General features: G+C 38.3%; 1 non-coding gene across 1 annotated transcript; it reads right to left on the bottom strand.

Moving 5' to 3' along the window:
• Positions 1-7,166: 7,166 nt before the first annotated feature.
• Positions 7,167-7,365, bottom strand: LOC115869707. The gene has a single exon (XR_004046338.1). It is a non-coding gene; the product is annotated as a U2 spliceosomal RNA (small nuclear RNA).
• Between the last annotated feature and the right edge of the window lie 408 nt (positions 7,366-7,773).

Here is a 7,773-nt window from a genome sequence, read left to right as displayed (position 1 = left end):
CTCAAGGCTTGGTGGGCCAGGATGTGCTCCACTCTCTCTTCCTCCCCCTTCATTTGCTCCTGTGTGCTCTGATCAGACATATCCCTCTCCCTAAGCTGCAGCTTCTGTGCTGTCCTCTGAAATAAATTCTTCTGGGGGAAGGAGCAGCTGTCAGACCTTACTTTCATGAAGTTAAAATTATCCTAGATCTTGGGATCTGAGTTCTGAGACTGCCATGATAGTTTTAGGTGGTACTACTGCTCTTCCTAAAAAATGCAAAAGGCATTCCTAACACCTCAACTGGCTAGCACAGAAGTAAAATGGAAGACACATTAAATGTAGACTCGCTGCACTTTCACTGAAGAGTAGAATATTTCATACAAGGTCTACATATTTCTCTGTAACAGTACAGTGTACCAGAACTTTATGCAAGGATAGAAAAGTTCTAAATCTCTATTGTACAATAGAGTAACACTTGCCCACTTGAAATGTGAGTAGTATAACTGAGGAACTGGAATTTTAATTACATTTAATTTTAGTAAATTTAAAGTTAATTGGTTGCATGTGGATATATTTTACAGCACATCTCTCATCCCTCATGTTTATGAATTTTTTTCTTATAATCTAGAAATTGAATATGGCACTGTTGTATAATGTTGAGTTTATTTATATCTCAAATAGATGGGTTTGAGGAATGTAAGAAGGAACCCTAGAAATAGTGATACGGGGGTGAAAGCGCTAGCCTGCTGTTAGTCCAACATGGGAAACATAACATCGTTTGGCATTTGGTCTGTTAAAATTTAGTTTGTTTACAGGACCCTGGCCACCTCCCCCATAGTAAAAAAAATGCCCTATAGAAAAATTTCCTTTTAAACTTGTTAATTATTCAAGGCCTAAACTTGTTGTAATACCTGTTAATGATCAAGAATGCTCTGTTCAGGAAAGGGGAAGCAGATTCATTTAGACAAGCCCTTAAGGTACCAGTCTGACAGTCCCTGGGGTAAACAAGCTATCAATTGATAGTCTGATAATCCATTATGGAAATGGAAACTTTCCCTGTGAACCTTGCTCCCTTTTGCTCCATCGTTTGAAAGTCCTCTGATCATTGTAAAACTCTGTTAATTATTTCCTAGGACTATTCCAATGCCTGTTTCTTGCCACATAACTTATGGTACATAATTTTCTAGAATTAAACTGAATTCTGAAACAGTCTAGAGGAGAAATTCTGTTTCCTTGTCAGCACTTGTAGACTTAACATTTAAAATTTATTCACTCGACCTAGCCTCTGGCTAAAATAGTGCTGGGCTCTCCTGGACCCTTTGACAGGCAGCAACAGTAGTACTATGGACCAATTAGCATGAACTATCATCACATTTCGAAATGAAAACTCATTGTGTTGTTTAGAAAAAAATCTTTCTACGGTGGAGAAAAACTGAAATAGGTGCTGCTAAATTTTGAATAGGTTATGCCATACTAAAAATATGACCTAAATAATAATTTCTAAAAATGATGCTCTTTTATATAAAACATAAAATGTATTCCATATTGCCTTTACCAGCAAAAGAGATTAGCAGTCATGATTAGAATCATTTTTAAAGGACTTTCAATAATGGAAATAAAACCTTGTGCATCAGCAATAACTGTGGAATAATAGTGGTCATTTTGGTTTAGTCCAAAGGTTCATACTTCCTAATCATAACCCAGACCCCTCAGGTAGATATGAAAGTAACACCCAAAATGTTAAGTACACTCAGAAACCAAAGTAAAATTTTTAACTTTTATGAAAGAAAAGCAAAATATGATGGGACAAATAATATATTGGATAAAATAACTGAAACCAGGATTTTATGGAAAATGCCCACCAAGAAGGATAATTATAAAGCCTAGAGGTGGTCATATGTTGGGGTGCCCAACATATGTTGGGAAAATGCCCACCAAGAAGGATAATTATAAAGCCTAGAGGTGGTCATATGTTGGGGTGAAATCCACAGAGTCGGCAGTTTGAAACCACTAGCAGCACCAAGGGAGAAATACTGGGCTTTCTACTCCCATAAACTGTTACAATATCAGAAACCCACAGAGGTGTGCTATGAGTCAGCACTGACTTGATGGCAGTGAAATAAAAACCATGATACATATAAATATATGGGCACTCATGTTTATCACAGTATGATATACAATAGCAAAAAGATGAAAACAACTTAAATGCTCATCAGTGGAAGAATTAATAAATCAACTATGGCCTTTATACACAATGAGACAGTATGAAACATTCAATGGTAATGATAAATCTGTGAGACACCCTCATAACATGGATGAACCTGGAAGACATTATGCTAAGTGAGACAAATCAATCACAAGGGGATAAATATTGAATATGGACATTATTGTAAAAAGTCAAGAAAAAGTTTTCATACTAACAAAAATATTCTTTAATTGTTACCAGGGGTGGAAGAGAAAGAGACAGGAGATTTCAAACCAGAATGTAGGCATATACTATCATGAGTGAAGGAGAAGACAAAATAAAAATTAGAGGGAAGTCAGCAAAGAAATGGAGTCACAGTAAGACATTGGGATAGTTGCAAGTATTAATGACAACAATGGAAAATACTGCAATAACATAACCCAGTGATCTATGAATGTATATATGGATAGACATGGGATATTTGCCCATGTTCCCCAAAAGGTTTGCAGCCTCATAAATCTATAGAGGGTGGCTGTGAGTTGTAATCAACTGGATGACAGAGAGTATTTACCTTTGCTGCAAATATATTAATGAATGTAGCAGGGCAGACAAGGGGCAAATTTACAAAAATTCTCAGACACAACCAAACATCTCAACGTAATGAGACCTTGGACACTCAGGACCATAATCTCAAGTGACATTAACATCATTTGGCATAACGTACACCACAAGGACAATGGTCCACATCCTACTTTAGTGAGTAGCAACTGGGCTCAGAAAAGTTTCTGAAAGACCATCTTAGGTGCAACTTTTGGTCACTCCTGTCCAGTGGTAATAAGAGTGAAGAAAATTGAAAGACACATGTAAACAATTAATCCAATTGGACTACTCAAACATCACTGTCCATAACTCGGAGGTCAGAAGAAATAGATGGTACACAGCACCCCTACCAACTGCTCTAAGGTCCTCCACAGAGCAGGAGAAAATGTGGAACAAATCTCAAAATCATGAAAAAGACCAGGCTTACTGGTTCAATAGAGACTGGTGACCACTAGTCATACTTCAAATCTGGACCTGATCTCACTTCCATGGCTCAATTTTCTGCCCTAAATAGTAGCCTAGAGGGGAACAGGAGCCCTGGTGGTGTAGTGGTTACAAGTTGGGCTGCTAACAGCAAGGTCAACAGTTCAAAACCACCAGCTGCTCTTCAGCAGAAAGATGGGGCTTTTTACTCTCATAAAGAATTACTGTCTCAGAAACTCACAGAGACAGTTCTACTGTGCCCTATCCTCACTATGAATCTGTATCGACCCGATGTGACATGCTTGTTGTTTTTAAATGGGATAAACAGTAACACCAGAGAGGTATCTATATCAACCGCTCAAGATCAAAAGGGCAATATTTATCCAAGGCCAAAGTCGTGAAAGGTTCGAACAGAAAGAGGAATGGAAACATGAAATATCAAGAGGAAGTGAGATCAGTGAAGATTGTGAAGACTGCACGTAATGAGAAGAAACAAAATGTGTATGAAATGTTCAATGAAAATTTGATCTGCTCTACCAATCTTCACTTAAATCACAGTGAAACATTTCAAAAGCAAAAAAAAAAGTAGGGACAATGAGTCTACAGAGATAGCATGAGAATCTTCCCAAAACTCAAGTACCACAACAGCCGCTCCAGAGGCTGGCTGTGCCAGGGCGTTCAAGTGAACACTGCATTCTCTGGCAAAACGGAGCTGAGTCACCGGGATGCCCCATGTCACAAGCAAGAAAGCAAAAGGTCCAACAAGTGCTGCTTTTCAGGGATCTTTAGGGTTAGGTTGTTTGTGGGCTACATCTTCCTAGTGGCGTGTCCAAAATAAGAAAGACAAAGTCTCGCCATCCCCGATTCATGCTGGCTGTGCTTTGTTCAAAGCTGGGACTGTTGCATTAGTCCAACTCCTAGTCACGTGTGAACAACAGAACAATCACTGCCATGGCGGCCCCCATTGTCCACCCATGTTCTTTTTTGCTGACCCTTACTTTATCAAGGATGATGCCATTCTCCAAGGATTGACCTCTGCTGATAGATTTAGTCATTCTTCTGGTAGTTCCTGATATAATCAATATTCTTTTCCAACACTGTAATTCAAAGGCATTTCCTTATTCAGTGCCCAGCTCTCACATGCATATGAGACAATTTTAAATGGCTTGAATTAGGCACTTCTTAGTTCTCAAAATGTCACTTTTGCTTTGTACCACTTTAAAGACATCTTTGGCAGACTTGCCCAGAGCAATGCATCATTTGATCTCTTCCATGGGCATTGATTGTGGATCCAAGAAAAATGTAATCCTTGACAACATCAGTCTTTTCCCCATCTATCATGATGCTACTTATTCAGCCAGTTGTAAGGATGTTTGTTTTCTTATGTTGAGGTGTAATCCATAAAGGTCTTAGTCTTTGTGCTCTTCTCTTTTAGCCAGCAAAGTTACCTCATATGCATATCACTGACTGTGCTAATCTTGCCCGAATGCAAATGCTGTGTTTCTCTTCATAGAGTCCAGCTTCATTTGCTGATATACAGATTGAATAATCTGATGAAAGTCTGTAATTTACCCATTAGAATAATGAATGGCCAAACTTGTCTACATTTTGATGGTGGAATCATGAGAACTACTACCAGATCACTGTCCAAAAAGAGGGAAGTGCATAGGACCTGTCTACATGAGCCACTCTTCATCAACCCAAGCGATTCTGTGCAAACTGCAGCATGTGATCACGCGAGAAATGCTGGTGTCAAGTGTTAAGGGCCAAGTCTGTAGTCAGGAGAGATTCCCACATCTTTGTCTCCTGAAATTTTTTAAAACATTTTATTTGGTGTGCCTCCTGAATTTTATTTCCATTGGAAGTGCCTTTGTACTAATGAATTTTCCATCCAGTAAAATCCTGGATTTCTTCTGCTGTCACAGCATTTGCATTCATCTTTTATTATTGCGACTAGCTGGTCAGAGGTGAATTCTCACCGTGCATGTCATATTACCATTTGCTTGGTGTTGCACACCACAGAGAAAGAAGAGCAGCCATTCTGGCAACCAAAAGGATCCAGTTCTCAAAAGGAATCCCCACATACTAATTCGCCTGTGGATAATAAACCCTCACGTAAATATTTCTACATTGGAGCGATAAAAGCAAAAGTAGTATTTTTCCTTTAAATTCATCTAGCATTAATATAAGGTTTATTGGGATGTGAATTGTCCTGGTACTTTAAGTGAATTCAATTGAGAAGGTATTAGGAAGAAGAAAATCTTGTAAACTGATAAGGGCTTAAAGTAAAATTTTAAAATTATGGAATTTCACTTTATTCCCTTTATGCTCAGTGAATCCAGAAATCAGAGACATTTCTTAAAACCCTGCAAGTCAAGACCACTGTTCTAGCAGCCCCATGGTCTGAGTAGAACAGGCCTGCTGACAGCGGAGGATCCTGAAATCTGTGTGAACAGTGTTTGGTTAACTTCTGCTGTACTTCCATTTTGTTGACATTTATATTCTGATGATGAAGATTAACTTTAAAACCACAATCCGTCCTGTCTCCCAATGATTCAGCACTGGTGGGCAAACACTAAGAATTTTTCTGGTTGAAGGCATGTTGAAAACTTGAAGAAGAAATACAGAGAGTAAAAACAGAAAAGCTAAACACTGTATTTTAGCTAGAAAACAAGAAAGACTAATGTTGAAGTATTATGTAAGCCTTTAAAACAGAATAATTATATTGTGCTAATGCTAGTGTTTGATCTAAGGGTTAAAATTTGTTAAATCTGAAAGCACAGAAGTAAACACCACAGAGAAGTGAATTACCGTTTGTTCATTCATCAAGTTACTGAGCTTGGGTAGGGAGTATTTTAGCCCTCTGGTAATTCCATGGGGTTTCTTCATCACCCCAACATTCTTTCATGTCGAGCAGCGACATTTTCTCAAATTGATGTAAGATGATTCGCACATGAATCTTCAAGCTCCCTTTCTCCCACCAGATTGTCACTGCGGTCTCTTCAAATTAGACTTTTCTGCAGCAGCTATAAATGTATGTTATGCTCTCTCATCAATTGTTCTCTCTTCTGAATTTTTCATAAGAACAAGAACAAGCCTCTAGTCACACTGAGATGTAATATCTAAGTTTAAAATGGAAGTAAATCCTTCGATTGATGTGAGTCACATTTTTTTAAATTGCTTCAGCCAGCACCCAAGGCAACATATTGTTCTTTCTGAGTGGGTGAATTGGCAATAGAAGCACAGATGGCTCTTCTATGAATAATTTATTTCTAACAAATTAACTGAGAAATGAATTTCTGTTGACTTATAAATCAGGATGACAAATAACAAAGACACACTGTTATTATGCCCCCTCTTAATTCTTTTTCCTTTCTTCTATCGTAACCTCCTTCATTTATTTTTTCCACATGATCTTTTTGTCACCTTCCTAATGTTCAAGCTGACTCTACATAAGCCCTCTTTTAGCAATTACTCACTCTCCCTGCCATCGAGTTGATTCTGTCTCACAGTAACCCTAGAGAGCAAGGCAGAACTGCCCCTGTGGGTTTCCAAGACTGTACCTCTTCACAGGAGTAGAAAGACTCATCTCTCTCCCACAGAGTGGCTTGTGGTTTCAATCTGGTAGCCTAGAGTTTAGTAGCCCAGCGCACAACCACTATGCAACCAAGGTTCCTTATTGGGTTTTTTGGTTCTTATTGTTTTCATCAAATTTTTTATTGATTTGTTTTTTGTTGTTGTTGAGAATATGTACAGCAAAATATATAACACAACAATTTCTATAGATGTAATTCAGTGACATTGATCACACTCTGCAAGGTGTACAGCCACTCACTCCTGTACTGAATTAGCCCTCTGCCGTTAATATGAACTCGCTGTCCTCTGAGTTGCCTACCAACCCTTGTGAGAGGTTATTGTCAATCTGATTCCATATACATAGTTTTTTTCTCTTTTTTTTCCTTTTTTTTAGAGTCCCCCAAGGGGGTGCACCATTCCTGGAAGTACTGCAATACCAGGTCAATGCATGGAGTGGACAGAGCAAGCTCCTATTCCATCTCCCTGCTCCAAAAATCAATCTAATATATTGTCCTCGGATAGAGGACTGATTCCATATATTTAGTGTTTTAAAGAGCACAATGCAGATATTGCTTACTATTATAGCTAAACTGTCACATCATTTTAAACAGTTATTTTTATTTGTTGTTACCATCTATACTCGTGTAAGCCAACTTTTTCAGCACATTTTTTAATGCAGTTTTTGTGGTAAAATTAGGTGCGTTGGCTGATACTCATGTTGGCTTATACTCGAGTGTATAGGATACCTTTCCTTTTTTTGTTGTTATTACTACCATTGTTGGTACTGAGTTTATTTGTTTGTTTCAAACATGAAGTTTATCCTAACAAACTAAAGAACTCACTACCATTTGGCCCATTCCAACTCATCAAAATCCTGTAGGACAGGTCACAACTATCCCTATCCTTGTGGATTTCCTTAAGAAAGAGAAAGCCTCATCTTTCTCCACACTGGTTTTTGAACTGCTGACCTTGTGGTTAATAGCCCAACTCATTACCCACTACCCCATTCC

This window comes from Echinops telfairi, unplaced genomic scaffold (assembly GCF_000313985.2).
Source record: "Echinops telfairi isolate 266 unplaced genomic scaffold, ASM31398v2 ScPeMD7_39;HRSCAF=148, whole genome shotgun sequence".
NCBI classification, from domain to species: Eukaryota; Metazoa; Chordata; class Mammalia; order Afrosoricida; family Tenrecidae; genus Echinops; species Echinops telfairi.
This window is presented reverse-complemented; position numbering and strand designations above follow the sequence as displayed.